We start from the raw sequence: 16,274 nt of genomic DNA, 5'->3' as shown, positions 1-16,274 counted from the left end.
GTATGGAAAATAAAATTGCACTTTTTGAGTAAACTATATTGCTTTGATGGCCATCCTTGATTGATAAAGTGGTTGAGCCTTTGTAAAACTGGATCTGTGGCTATGTGATCTCTCAGCTCATCAAGACATGTGGAAGAAAAATTTCTCACTTCCATGACTTCAGAATCAAGGTTCTCATTCTCATGCCGTTCTGTAGTGTTTCTGGGTGAGCTGGATAAGGTATCAGCAAGATAAAGAAGTTTGCCTTTCTTGTAGACAAGATTGAAATTATACTTTTGCACTCTCAGCATCATACATTGCAGTCAGGCTAGAGCTGAATACATAGGCTTTCTCATGATAGTGACTAGAGGCTGGTGGTCTGTTTTGATCTGAATAGGTCTACCATAAACATAATCATGGAACTTTGAACATGCAAACACAATTGCCCTAAGCTCTTTCTCGAGCTTGGCATATTGCATCTCAGTTTGGGTAAGAGTTCTCAATGCATAGGCAACAGGTTGATTTCTTGTAGAATGACTGCATCAAGACCAAATTTCGAAGCATCACAGGAAAGGGTAACTGGTTTGTCAACATCATAATATCTGAGAGTTGCTGGACTAGCTTCAGAACATCAAATGCTCTTTGGTGCTTCTCTAACCAAAACCGTGATACATCTTTACGTATGGTGCTGGTAGTTGGCTCAAGTCTGGAATGAACTTGCCTAGGTAGTTAACCATGCCAAGAAAACATTGCAGGGTTTGAACATTGTCTGGAGCTGGCAACTCGGGAATGGCTAACAAAGAAACAAGAAAACCAAAAAACTACTAAAAATCAAAAGAAAAACGAGTCGAATGGTAGGAGAAAGCTGAAATAAGCAAATACGAATAACGTAATGCTAAAGCAACTAAAAACTTTAATATGGTAAGCGCTTTCAGTGGTAAAAATATTCCACCTTCTTCAGACCACTCGGGAACGGCTGTTTGCTTACAAGGATCTGGTCATAAGCTTGTACTAGTAAATAATTGACCAACATAAGTAACTTCCTGTAGCCAGAATTTGCATTTCTGTGGATTGAGCTTAAGATTCACTTGGCATGCCCTTTCTAGAATGTTTCTGAGGTTTCTGCCATGTTCTGCTTCATTATGACCTCCTACTAGTATGTCGTCTATTATAATAGCACAAGGATACCCAAAAAAAAATTTGCTCCATTGCACATTGAAAGACTTCACTTGCAGAATTTATCCCAAATGGCATTCTCAAAAATCTGTACCTGCCAAACGGAGTACTGAAAGTAGTGAGCAGTGAGGATTTTTTGTCAAGCTGAATTTGCCAAAATGAGCTCTTTGCATCTAAGACAGAAAAAATAGTGGCAGTTGGCATCAAGGCTGCGACTTTTTCGACTGTGCGCATTGGATGATGAGGTATTTTTAGCATTTTGTTCAAATCTTGTGGGTCAATACATATTCTGATGTCATCTAAACTTTTTTATAAGGTACCACAATGGAAGATACCCATTCAGCTGGTGTTGCAAATGGACAAATCACAGCTTGTCGCACCATTTTATCTAGCTAGCCCTTGACTATGTACTGCATGGCTATTGGAACTTTACTTGCTCGCCTGATAACTGGACTAACCCCTGGGTCTAACTTCATGGAGTACACAGCTGGAAGTTTGCCTAGTTTGTCTTCGAAAAAATCAGCATAGGTAGAAAAAATGTGCCAGGCAAAATTAGAGTAGTGGTCTTTTAAGCTAACATGATGGACTTCCTTATTAAATGAAAGAAGTCGCATTTTCAAACTGTCTCTGAGCCCTAATAATGACTGGGCATGCCTCTTGGTCACATAGAATAACAAGTCATAGCTTCTTCCAGCAGAGTAACATGAAAGCACTACTGAGCCTTCGGTTTGAATTTCTTCCCTTCCATGAGCAACAAGCTACACAAACCTTGCCAAATCAAACCATTCACCATCACACACTCTAGCAAATGTTTCTGCAGACATAACATTGCACTTGGAACCTGTACCAACTTTGAGCTCTATGGGTTTGCCATTTATCCGAACAGTACAAAATACTTCATTCTTTGCCCTTAGATCTACTGCATTGATAGTTTCATGAAGCACTGACACACAATCAACATAAAGAGTAGGGTTGCAACTGTCTAATTGAAAATATTCCCTCTTGATAAAAGAATGTGGGTGTTTTGATTTACAAAACTTTTTGAAATTATTCCATTTATTGCATTTGTGGCATTGTTAACCAAACGATAAATATTTCTCCCTTTTAGATTCATGACTTCCACCACAATTATGACAGCTGACAATGAACCTGGGCGGGGGTCCATGCTTTGAGTTTGCTGACTCACGCTTATGTTTCACTGAGATTGTGTGAACTCTGGAATTTGCTGGAAAGCTCTGGGGTTTACCAGTAAGTGCTGCAGGGGCTAGAGTTGCTGCCATTGTGCTTGGGCCTGTTTCTTTTAACTACGTGCTGCATACTATCGACATGAGCTTTATCACTGTGCCTTCTAGATCTGCTCTCATTTGTAAGGATATTTGTGTGCTTTTCTGTGAGCTCGTATATCTGACAAATCTCAATGGCCTTATTCAAAAGTTAAATCACTGTTACTAAGCAAAATCTTTCTCACAGCATCATCTTTAATACCACACACAAGTCTGTCCTTTATCAACTCATCCCTTAAGTCACCAAATCTGCATGTTTTCACCTTATTTCTCAGGTCAGTTAAATATGCTGCAAAAGTTCATAGGTTGGCACTAGGCTATTGGGGCCTATGCCAGCCTAGCCATAACAATTCCCTGGATATTTCTTCTCACAATATTTACTTCTCTGGACCCCTGTCTAGCAGGGTGACTGACATGATCCCCGGGGTGAATTTCCTATCTCCCATCCAATCATCAAGGTTCCTTTTGAAGAGGGCCAATGAGGTGCTCTGCTTGACATGTATGGGCAGTCTATTCCAGAGTATGGGGAGTCTCTGGGTCAGGAACCTATCCCTCCAGCATGTTTTGTTCATTGTGATGACAAGGTTTAGATCCCTGGAGCGTGTGGCTCTGAGGGATTGGGATTTATTTAAGTGGAGCATGTCCAACAGCTCAGGGTTTGACATGGCCTTGTATGTTAAGCAGAGATTGCCTCTGAGTAGACTATATGCCACAAAGTATAGCTGGAGTTTTTTTTAGACGGTCAGCATATGGCATCTGCTTTAGGCCTGTGATTCTTTTAGTGAGGTATTTCTGTGGCCTTTCCAGCTGTTGCAGATGTCTTGTGAGGTACATACCAAACGGGGCATTATACTCTAATGGGTCTAATGAGGGATGAGTACAGTGGGACAATAACCTCCTTTTTTTCTGGATGAAAAGCCCTTAGTGATGAGGTGTGCCACATAGAAGGATTTCCTGACATACATCTCACCATGATTTTCTTCCCATTACTCAGTAACTACTGCCCTCATCCTCACACTAATACTCTTTCTATCTCTACTCCAGTGTCTCCTTCCTCTCCTATTTTCTCCCAACTTTCTAGTTGTATACTAACTTAGCTTACTACTGCTATATTTTTCTCATTTCAACTAGTTATCATTTGTAATGACTACATACTCTTAACATTTGTAACTTTTGTGTATTAATGAAAATGTACTCTGTGTAATTAAACAAAATTTGTATGGTTTGTAATGTCTGAAATTAAACTAAAAATTTGTGGTTTGTAATGTCTTTGCAAAATAGCCTGGAAACTGACTGTAAAGGGTCCTGTATCAGTCCATCTATCTGGTTAACAAATAAAAACAGTAGAGCCTGACCAGAAAGATACACAGTACTTCATCAGAAGAAAATCGACTAGGAAAACAATGATAGTGCTTGACCAGATGCATGGTTAATGAAGGGATAAATCCCAAGGCTGAATGGGAGAAAACCTTCCAACTTCCTTGGGAACCATGCCATCATTTTTAGCAAAGGGACTAGGCTGGAATCTAAAGCACTTCAACACCTTGGTAGCCTAAGCAACTACAGCCTGTCAAAGTCCGAGAGCTGAACCCAAACAGAACAATGCTCTAATAGATTAAGGCAACCGAAACTAACAGAAAGGCAATGTCCAAAGACCATGACAGAGTTCCTCAAAACTAATCTGGAACTGAGCAAAGTGAATACCAAAAAGAAAAAAGCAAAAAGACAGCAAACTTACATGGCCATCCCAGGGCTAACCTGGGATCCACAGAAATGCATGTATAATCCATGGAAAGGAACATTACCCAATACTAACAGGGTAGCCTGGCAAGGCAAAATACATTTAAATGCCTGTCAGAAACTGAAGCCACTCTGACCCCTTAGATGGGAGTAAAGTAAAACAAACCCTGAAAATAGTCCAGTAGATTTCCTGGATAATTGAAGACCAGGGTCAAATGACCCAGGAAAATTTTAAAGGCTAAACATTTAAAGGGATAAGACCATAAAATCCTGACAGCCTGAAGAAGAAGAGACCAGATGACCACAAGTAACCATCCTGACAAAGGCTCCTGAAATGAAAATCTGAGTCTGAGCCCAAAGACCAGATAAAGATAAAAAAAAACAGTGGGGAAGATAACAAAATACGTTGCCAGTCCAAAAGTCTGGAATAATCCTGCAGAAGGTAAAATACTGATTTCAGGATATATGCAGAGACTAAGGAAAATATCAATGAGGTGATAAGACAGACTATCTCCTAAAGTCATGGACAGGCCATGTTCCCTGGGATGTAAAATGACTATGTGAGAAAAGAAATAAACTAAGGCTGGAAACTAAGAAGACAGAATAGTCGGCCCAGTCCAGAAATACAGAAAGCTATAAACACATCTTTCCAGTTCCAGGGAAGTGAAGAATTATAAATCTGAGACATTCCATAGAAAAAAGAAGGAAAAAGGCTAAAGGTAATGACAAAGACAGGGACATAGACTAGTCCTCAGATCACTAGGAAGAAAGACCCTTTTTGTCCTAGGAATTTTGGGAACAAGAACCAGTGCCTGACTCAAAGGGGAGAATGCAGTAATCAGGAGGTAAGCCCACAAGCTTCCAGCTGGGCTAAAAAATCAGATGTATTTAGGAAAGGGTAAAGTCCAGAAATCACATACGATGTTGAAGCTATAATAGAAAGAATTGACCCTGGCTAGAAGACTCAGCTTAAAGTAACTAAACTTGACCCAAAGGGAATGCATCAGTTAGTCTTCCATACTAACTAACATAATCAAAAAAAACACCACCCCCAAATGGGACAACAGGCCCAACATTTATCAATTCAGTCCTGGGGGTGAGTCATCATCAAAAGAAGAAGCTGATGCTGAAGCGACAAGATGCAGACAAGAGTGGCTATTAGGAAATGTTGAGAGGCAGTCCTGACACAAAACCTTGACACAAGCGCTTTCACTCGGACTCTTCCGAGCTTTTTCAAGTGGAACAGTGAAAACATTACAACAGATAGCTTAAATAGCGTTACTTAAACCATTAATTAATTATACAATTAGCTCATCTCTTAAAAAAGCAGTGCATAATTGAAGTTGTTTTTGAGAAAATGTATATAAATAAATATTAATACATGAATACATAAATAATTTTATGTTTAAAATCTAAACCTATACAAAAATGTTGAGTGGGCTCTAGCATTACATATATAACCTTAAAAATTACTTCCTATCTTTGTAAAGCATTAAATGCTGTTGTTAAACTATTTTAAAAATATGTTAATATTTTAAGAGATGTAAGAAATTCATATGTTAAAAAACTTTATTTAAAACCCATTAGAAAAACTGAGGGATAGTAGGCTTGCTAAATCTAGATATGCATAAATATGGGTCAATAAATATATAAATAAATAAATGAGCAGATATAAATAAATAGATCACATATTTGATCAAAGCCTGGCCTTCCTTAATCTTAAAACAGAACTTATACTCAAAGTATCATTTAACCCAGGTGCTTTACTTGCGTCTAACCTGAGCTGCCAGATCAATTCTCTAAATTCTAGGGTGGCCTCCCAGTCTCCCCCTCTTACATCTGGCACCACTTGTTCAAGAACTGTAAATTTAAGTTTGTAGTCGGGGCATTTATATATTTATTTATTGACCCATATTTATGCATATCTAGATTTAGCAAGCCTACTATCCCTCAGTTTTTCTAATGGGTTTTAAATAAAGTTTTTTAACATATGAATTTCTTACATCTCTTAAAATATTAACATATTTTTAAAATAGTTTAACAACAGCATTTAATGCTTTACAAAGATAGGAAGTAATTTTTAAGGTTATATATGTAATGCTAGAGCCCACTCAACATTTTTGTATAGGTTTAGATTTTAAACATAAAATTATTTATGTATTCATGTATTAATATTTATTTATATACATTTTCTCAAAAACAACTTCAATTATGCACTGCTTTTTTAAGAGATGAGCTAATTGTATAATTAATTAATGGTTTAAGTAACGCTATTTAAGCTATCTGTTGTAATGTTTTCACTGTTCCATTTGAAAAAGCTCGGAAGAGTCCGAGTGAAAGCGCTTGTGTCAAGGTTTTGTGTCAAGAGTTTGTGTTCTGGATTAAACGAAATTTTCTAAATCAGCATTTGAATTATTGCCTCTGCCTCGCCATCTGGACTTGTTTTTTTCTTGGATTTTGTGCACATTAAAGTTCTTTTCTGAGAGGCAGTCCTCCTATTGCAGATCTTCTCAGGGCTGAAGCCATGGGGCCTCACTGACAGGACCCACATCACATTCACCTCTAAGAGGAAGTCAAAGTCCCAAAAATATATGGCATAACCCTTGGCATCAGCAACAACCAAAAGGGTGGGGCTTCAAGATCCTGCATCAAACCATTAAAAAGATTCTAGCAACGGGGAAAATCCAGTTAGGCTGACAAGGTCCCACCAGGAACTATAGCTACCAAGTGTTACAACCACAAGGATGCCAAGAGCACAGTTAACACCAAAGCCAAAACCAGGCTGGTGAGAGGGTATGTAGGTGCCACCTCAGAGCAAGCAGAAAAATCCGGAGTTAAAAAAAATTATATTAAAAAATGGAAGGGGGGGGAGTTAAAAACATTAGTGACTCCTCTAATACTGTTAATACGTGTAAAGCAGAATATGAGATTCCCTTCATAAACAAAAATCAGCATCTATTTAAGTAACCAAGTGGACACAAGCACTACATAAAGTTCAAAGCATTTTAAGAAAAGAAAGGAGCATTCCCAAACAGTAAGGCTTCAGAGTACTGCCAAAAGTTCAAAGAATAAACACTTCATACAACGCATTCTCTAACCTAGCACCACACAAGTGGAAGAATCTGTATTAAAACAAAACAAGTAACTCATCAAACTAGACATACCTTAGAGGATAAAACTGCCAAACACTGTCTACACATAAGCAAGAACTTCAGCCACTGCTAGGCATTATATAGAGGAGGAACTCTCTCTCTCTTTCGGCTTTTCCCGGTTAGGGGTCGCCACAATGGATCACCTTGTCCGCTCATGATTGGCAGTGGAGTTTTTACGGTGTTGAGTTGCCAGCCCGGTGCCCAATCTTCCACAAAAGGTACACACACACACGCATTCACGCCTAGGGCCAATTTTAGCATGTCCAATCCACTTGCAGCATGTCTTTAGGGATGTAGGAGGAAATCGTGGCACCCAGAGGAAACCCCACATGACCACAGGGAGGACATGCAGACTCTGCACAGAAGACACCCCAGCTGAAGATTGAACCAGAGAGCCTCTTGCTGTGAGGTGACAACGCTAACTGCTGCACCACCGCGGCTGTCCAAATAGAGGAGGAACTGCTGAGGACAATTGTATCCCAGAACAAAATGTCCAGAAGAGTCACAAATTTCCACAAGAAAATATCAACCTTCAATATGAAAGATGAAGAGGTCTGAAATGATAAGAAGGATAAATGTGCTTAAAACCCACACATTTAAGAAACCAATATAAAAATAATTTAAAAATAATCCAAATGACAGCCTAAGAGAATCTGTACATGCAATTATACTGACATGCAACAAACAGATCTGGGGAGCGGTATTTCCTCACATAGGGCTATGACTAAAATAAAAGGAGTTTGGAGGCCTGGAAAACTTTTAGGTGTAGTGCTACTCAAGTCCTGCAGACAGAGGCAAATAACTAGGACCAAGTCCTGTCATAACACACCTTACATGCTTTATGTTCCTATCTTATCTGCTAGGTCAGATGCAGGATACTTTCCCAAGTGAAGCAACCACAACCCTGCAATATTAATACATGAAAAAGAAACATGCCTCTGCCCCACTGTATGTCTTTTGTGCATTCCCTGCTAATCTATGCACTGGTATATCTGGAACAAACTTTAAACCTTTTACAGGGTAAACTCCTGTGAAATGAACAAATAATTTCAGCCCTGTGAGACAGCAGTAAGTCAGTACAGCAAATCTTACATAACAGCAGATGTCCTTCTGTTTACTGTTGCAGTATTCCTTATGAAAGGGGATCTTCTGCCAAGGATAGCCCAACATCCAGCCAGTATATCAAAACCTTCAGAAATTACAGGTGTTGTATGTCACACATATGGTTCAAAAGCAGGCATAGAGCATGAAGGTGACATACTGATGTATACACCTCAGAAATGAAAAGCACCAAGAGGAACAGGCTGTCTCTAGGGACCAGGAGGATCGTGTACATCCAGAATGAGGACAGGAAAAGAAACCCTGGCCAAGATGGCAAGAGGAAAGTGGCAGACCAGACAGGGTAGGAGGGAGGGAGGCAGTGAATACTGCAACAGTGAAAAGAAGGACATCTACTATTATGGTAAGATTTTACACAACTATACTGTGTCCCTCCACATCATTGTTGCAGTATTCTTTACAAAAGGGAGACTACAAAAGCTCAGGAGGAAACCTGGGAGGAACTGAAGAGCCCTCTATAAACCCATGCAGAATAGCCCTGACAAGGCCAGCCCTTGTTATAGAAATAACATTCAACTTGTAGTGCTTTGTGAAGGTATGGACAGAAGACCAAGTAATAGCCTCAGGGATGGAATTGGTAGCCAGTCCTTTGAAGAAGGCACCAAAAGAAGTAAAAGCTGTGGTAGAGTGAGCCTTTACAGAAGAGGAAAGACATTTACAGTGAAAATAATAACAAAAAGAAATGGCCTTAGAAATCCAGGATGAGATGGATTGTTTAGAAACTGCCAAACCCAAGGACCTGGATGAGAGGAAACAAAAAGTTGCTCAGATTTGCAAATAGCCTTAGTCTTATCCAAATAATATGAGCTGTTTATGCAAATCCAGGGTGTGAAGAACCTTCTCACTGGCAGACTGCAGAGAAAGAAAAAAAGGAAGGAAAATTAATAGACTGATTAAAAGACAATTCACTGTCCACCTTGAGCATAAAAGAAGGATTAGTACAGACAGACATCCTGTCCCTGTGGAAAAACAAAACGGGAGGAACAGCCATAAGAGCCTGAAGCTCAGCTACTCTCTTAGCTGAAAAAAGGGCCAAAAGAAGAAAAGTCTTCCAAGTACAATGTTGCAAGGAAGTAGAAGCAGCAGGCTCAAAAGGAGCCTGAGTTGATTTTTTAACAAAACTGAAGTCCCAGGAGGGAGGAATCGGCTTTATGGGAAGCCTGAAATGAAGGACGCCTTTAAGAAATTATTTGACCTCAAATGTAGAGGCCAGAGGAGGAGTTAAAGGCAGACAAGCAGAAAATTGCTGATAGGTGAGCTTTAACTAAAGAATATGCCAACCTAGCATGAAGCAGATCACAAATATGAGAGAACCATAGAAATCTGCAATGAAAAGTGATCCTGGTTTCGAGAGAGGCAACAGACAGAAAATCTCTTCCATTTGGACAGATATGATTTCTTAGTAATGGGTTTTCTGGCCTCCTACAGGACCCAAAGAGCATCCACAGAAAAGGGGTGTCTAAAAGGGATCAAAACCCTATCACCCACGTCATCAGTTGAAGAGTGGACAAGTGAGGATGGATAATAAACCCCTTGTCTTGTGTGAGAAGGCCTACCTGGTAAGGGAATTTGCAGTGACTACCCCTGGTCAAGTGAAAAAGAAGGGGGAACCAATGCTGTTTGAGCCAAAAGGGAGTCACCAGCAAGATTTTGGGGGAGACTTGCCTGATCTTGTGCAGGACCCTTGGAAGCAGAGGAAGGGGAGGGAAGGCATACAGAAACATCTCTGGAACAGAAAAGAGGAAGTTGTCTGCCCAGAGGGGAGGCAAAAAGCTCTATTTGAGGAACACCCCACCAATGTACAATGTCCAGAAACACAACTCTGTGAAACATCCATTTGTGAGCCTGTGTGCTGGACCCACTCAAAGAGTCTGCCACTATATTTTTGCTCTGAGGGAATGTAAACAGCCTGAAGAGTCACTGGATACTGAACAGCTAGATCCCAGACCTGAAAAGCAGCCCTGCAAAGAAGGTAGGACCATGTACCCCCTTGTTTGTTGACGTGCCACATCACTCTGGTATTGTCTGTGAAAACTTTGAGGGGCCCAGGATGAAAGAGGGTATGAAAGGCCTGAAGAGCTAGAATGAGAGCACTCATCTCATTGATGTTGATGTGGTCTGATCTCTGATGAAGAGACAAGAGGCCCTGGCCCTTGAGATAACTGAAGGATCTCCCCACCCCCTACACCCCTCTCTGAGGCATACAAAAAGGGCTCTAGAATCAGGACTGGAGGTTGGAAAGGAAGCCCCAGGTTGAGAGAAAGCTGATGAATCCACCACTGAAGTTTGAGCTTGAGACGGGGAAGGAAAGGAACTAGGAATTTCAGGGGATGGCAATGTCATATAGAACCTGGCCAGGGGCATCATAGGAATGGCGGAAACCATAAACCCGAGGACCCTGAGAAAATCCCTGGCTGTGTCTGCAGTTAGAGGAAGAAGAGTCTAGAAAAAAAATCAGAGAGAGAGAGAGAGAGCCTTGGGGGAAGACAGGGGTGTAAGCATGGGAATGGTCTGGTACCTGTAACTGAAAAAAATCATGATCCTGGGAAGGAACCAGCACTGATTTTTGAAATTTTATGGTGAACTCCAGACTTTGCAGCAGGAAAACAGTAAACTAAAGGTCCTGAAGCAGAACCTAGTACTAATCTATGTATGAACCTAAGATATTTGAATTCATTATGGGTGGGAGGTTAGCATAATGGGTTAATTTGGTTACCTTACAGACACAAGGTGCAGGGTTTGATTCTCACATGGGGTAATTGACTAGGCTTAAAATGTCCCACAAGGACAGTTAGCCTAGTACTAATTTATGAACCTATCTATGAACCTATGAACATTGGAGGATAAAGTCTGAATGAGCAGGTTATCCAAATAAAGAAAAAAATTGAACTCCTCTCACCCTACAAAAGGTAATGACAGGTGCAAGGCATTTAGTGAATATGCTTTGGGTAGTAGAGAGGCCAAAGGGCAAAGCAGAGAACTGAAAATGCAAGGAAGAAACAGAGAAACGCAAAGACTTCCTGAAAAGGGGATGGATGTGGATGTGAAGGTAGGCAGCCTTGAGATCCAGAGATACCAGAAATGCCTGGGAAGGAAGAAGAAGGAAGCGAGATTGAAGGGACAAAATCTAAAAAGAGTGGGACCTTTAGAAAGGTTTTGAGCTGAGAAAGATCCAGAGTTGGTCTTCAGGTCCTCCTTCCTGGGGACTAGAAATATTCTGGAATGAAACCCCCTCCCTTCCTGGGCAGACAACCTGAATGGTGCCCTGGGGCAAAAGAGCATAAAGCACCTCTGGAAAGAAAGGAAGTTGCTCCGAAGGAGATTTGTGGATGCCCAGAAAGGGAGGAAAAGATTTCCATACTATGAAATACCCCTGGTGGATAATGGATAGAACTCAAGAGTTTTGTGTGACCCATAACCAATTTGGAAGGGACAAGTGAACCTGGCCAAGGGAAAAGGGAAGCAAGATGTCAGAGTCTGGTTTGCTCTGAAAAGGAGGTTTATGAGAAATAAGGGTCTGAGTAGACTTAGCTGGAAGTAAATACCTAGAACCCTTTTTACCTTTAGGTGGAGGGCAAGACTGTCTGTGAAAAAAGCAGATTTGGAAGGATAATTCCTCTGAAATTTAGGAATAGGAGAAAGAGAAATATGTTTTAATTCCTGTAAGACCTTGACCTTAATCTGGAGGGACTTAAAATGTTCATCAGTAGCAGATCCAAAAAGATTTTTTACTATCAAGGGGAGATCCAGTAAACATTTTGCCTTAATGTCATCAGGCAAAGAGTGAAGATGAAGCCAATAGTAATGCCTCAAAACATAACCAAAAGCAGCAGCCCTGGAGGAAGCATCAGCTGCATCATAACTACATTTAATGGAGTGGTGAGCCACTTAAGAGGTAGAAACAAACAAAGAAAGGGCCAAAACTTTCCCTTTAGAAGAAGGAAGGTAAAAAACTAAAAAAGAAGGGCTAAAACATACCTACGCATATCAGTCTGGTAATTAATAGCCCTAAAAACCAGGGTTGCAGCAGCATAAAACTTTTTTCCCAGCCTTTCCTTGGCCCTACTATCCTTATCTGAAAGAAGCAGCATAGCTGAAGGCAACAGCTTAGAGTGTTTGTCAGAAGAGACATACACTGCAGAGGGATCAGCAGAAGGACATTTATACAGAAATTTACAGTCATCAGGCACCTTGTAGAATCTGTCAGGTTTCTTGAAAACTGGAAGCTGGGAATCAGGGGCTACAAAAGCTGCTGAAAAGGCATCCAGGAGGGCAGTCAGAACTGGAGGAACAGCAGAGGGTTTGGGAGACTCCATCTGGAGGAGATCATAATACCTCTTCTGAATATCAGAAACCTGAAAAAAATCCCACTTGAAAAATTCCCCCATTAGTGAATTAATGTCCCCAAAGGAGAGTTCTTCTAAAGGAGAATCTGGACCAATAGCATCCTCTTCCTCAGACCCATAGTCCAAAGGAGAAGGATTATGAGAAGAGTAGGACAAGAACTCTTCCCCAGAGTCCAGATCCTCATCAGAGGATTCTTGCTTCCTAGGTCTCTTCAGAGGAGGAGTAGAGGACCAGGCAGGGGAGGCACAGAGACTCCTTGAGGATGTTTTAAAGCCATTAAACATTGAACAACCCCTGAGTACAAGCTGCCATTCACATGTAGAATTTTTAACAGCAGGGGAAATATGCTTGGTTTTCTGTTTATTTAATGGGATGCCCACACGATAAACTTTAGGATGGTCAGACCCTTACCAGCACTCTACCAGCATATAGGACTATCCTCCTGAATGAGAATCTGCAGAATCACCCTCAATTCATCAGAAATAATTAGGCAAGGTTCCCCCTCAATTTCCAGAGAACACTTTTGAAAAGCCTCCAAGGACGTGTGATAAGTTGGATGCATTCTGGCCTCCAACAGGGTTGTGGCAGAGGAACCCCAAGCAACAGTTTGACATCCTCTGGGCTTTCACCAGCCTTGAGAAAGACTGCCGGGGGAGGTTGGACAGCAGCCAAATCAAATCTGAGTTTTTTGGTCTTTTTTTTGGCCAGGACTTGACCTTCTGGATGGGAAGTCTGCCATAGCTCTTTGTGCCAACAACTTTAAAGGTTGGTTTTCTAGGTAAATCGATAAGAAGGAGAGACGACTATGTAGAATCTTAAGGACAAATGATTGGCAAATGGAACACTGTGTGTGGTCGTCACAAGCACCCAAACAAAAGAGAAATTGTTTGTGATGATATTTGTAGGGAATCTGCCTCACACGCTGGCATTTTTCCTTTCTAGATGACATGAAGCCAACAATAGGCAAATAAAAGAGAAGATAAGACAGGATCTCAGTGGGTCACTTATCTGAAAACAGCTCAGTAACCAGCACAGAAGAAGAGCATTCAGACCGATGTTCAATGATGGCATTCAGACTGGTAACAAAGAAATTATGAGGTGTGTATATCAGTATATCACCTTTTTGTCCTATGCCTTGAGCGGGGAGCATACATGTGACAAATGATGCCTGTAAACTCAAAGTTTTGGTTTACTGCTGGATGTTGAACTATCCTTGGCAGGAGATCGCTTTTGTAAGGAGTACAGCAACAGTGATATGGAAGGACATCTGCACAGTTCAACCAGTCTCCTAGCTTTTTGGTTGTTAGCCAAGTGCAGACAGTGCCCAGTTCATATGGCTAAAGGTAAATTTTTTTTGTACTGAAAAATCACTCTCTTCTGGAAGGAAGACAAATTGGGTGCCTCAGTAGTATAAGACCTATAAAGCTGTTATTGTACTACTTCAGTTTCAAAAGTCTCATTTTTTTTCTGTGACACTGTACAGCTATTTCTTTAAGATCTTAAAATGGAAAACAGGCACCTACACATCATCCTATATATTTCACCATCCTTGATGCATATGTACAGTAGAGTGACACCACCCACGGAAAAAAGGGACTTACTGAAAGTATCTACTACAACACTCAGTAACTGGAGCTTTCCTTTCTTCTTTTAACATCTCACCCTGTTTCCATGAACACAGACCTCAATATCAACTCCATTGCACTAATACATAAATAATTTAATAACTTTTGGCATGGATTCCACTGTGCCTTCATTACTGTTTCTTAAAAGCTCTCAATAAACAGGTCTTCAAACCAATTTGAATAACTATACTTTAGCCTTTTTTGTCCCCAGACTCTTCGGCATCCCTCACCACTTCTAAATGAATGCTACGAGTATTCACCATAACAGATCTGTAAAAAGGTTTGAAACCTTTAGGACAATGTCCTTAACTAATCCTCCTTGGTGGCTGTTGTCAATGAAATATCCTCAACAGCAACTTTGGAAGAAAACATGACCCTGATATCAAGTATTAAACTTATTAAGGGAATATCTGGTTACTGCAGCAAGGACTCCATTCAAGGTGGCATTACAGAAAAAGTACACATTGCTCCAATTGTGGCTAAGGTACTCCTTTGCTTATCATAAAATCCAACACAGCTGTGATTTGTGTAGCTAATTTCTTAACTAAACAGGACTAGATACAAAGAGTTGACTATCCCTTCTCTACCCATTTGAAATCTAAACTGTTAATGGATCTCTACACAGTAAAGGATATATTAATCTTGGTTAGAATATCCCAGAAGAACATTAACAAGTAGATAAACTGGTTCAAATGACCTTGCTAACAATCATGAATAAAAGAATGTACAGCCATCCACTTCTTGTAAAAAAACAGACAGGAAGGTAGACAAGAATTTTAAATTAGTCAGGACCGCAGGGCTCAAGGTGGTGGGTGTGAACAGTAAACACCTCAAAGCAGAACTGGGTCTCTCAGTAGGGGGTTGCAAAGTTGGAGGTTGCCCTGCACAAGAAGGCCTTGTGAATCTTTTAAAGGTTAAGGAAACAGAATCTTGCTCAGCATGAAAGACACAAACATGCTGTCAAATACACCTTGACGCAAAAACAGGGAGGGCTGATATCAAAGATTTCTAACAAATAGTACAACTAGTACAACATGCACAAACAGGGAAGGAATAAGGTCTAAACCCATACCAGTACCCCAGAAAGAAACAGAGTCCACATTTCCTTACAAGCTTTTTGGGCAGAACAGCCAAAATAAAGACATTAATTGAAAAACTGTCTCCTTTAGCAATAATTTTAATTGGATCAAAGGGGTACAGGTAAAGAGGAAAACAAGCTGTTCTCTCCCAGAAGGCAGAAACAAGGTCTTACCTTTCTAACCAAAAATACAGAGGAAAAGGGAAAAACCATCAAGGAGGACACATGGTCCATGAGTCAGCTACAGTATCCGTTGTTTGACCTCCCAGATATGGTATAAGGGAAAAGAATTTTGAATATTGCAGATGGTTCAAAAGAGAGCGAGAGATCACACATTAGGAAGAAACAATTGCAACAGATTTATTTGGCCATTATGGAAATGAGCAACTATTTGTGAGGCATAAGAAGGCATCACCTTATCTCCTAGCAAACTGCCACTGCCTTAGCTAGTATGGGACAGTGAGACCATATGAGACCATTTGAGAGCCACAAGGAGGCAGCAGTTTAGCCCAGCTGCAAGTGAACTGCACACCAAGTAATATACATCTCTTCTACAAAATATTACAGCTCTATCATCCTTTGTCATACCTGCATGGAAATGGACTGTAGGCCTGAAGAAAGTACTAGTGACACCAATGAGCATTCTCCTATAGACCAAAAAGTATCATGTTAAAAAGGAAAACGAGTATTCACACCTGTGCTATCAGGACCTGACACACTAGTGCTAAAGCTACAAACAAACCAAAACCTTAAACTGACACAAGCACTCAACTCT

The sequence above is a fragment of the Protopterus annectens genome, chromosome 7.part0 (assembly GCF_019279795.1).
Source record: "Protopterus annectens isolate FY-2018-M chromosome 7.part0, PAN1.0, whole genome shotgun sequence".
In the NCBI taxonomy this organism is placed as follows: domain Eukaryota; kingdom Metazoa; phylum Chordata; order Ceratodontiformes; family Protopteridae; genus Protopterus; species Protopterus annectens.
The sequence above is the reverse complement of the archived record's forward strand: the minus strand, read 5'-3'. Positions refer to the sequence as shown.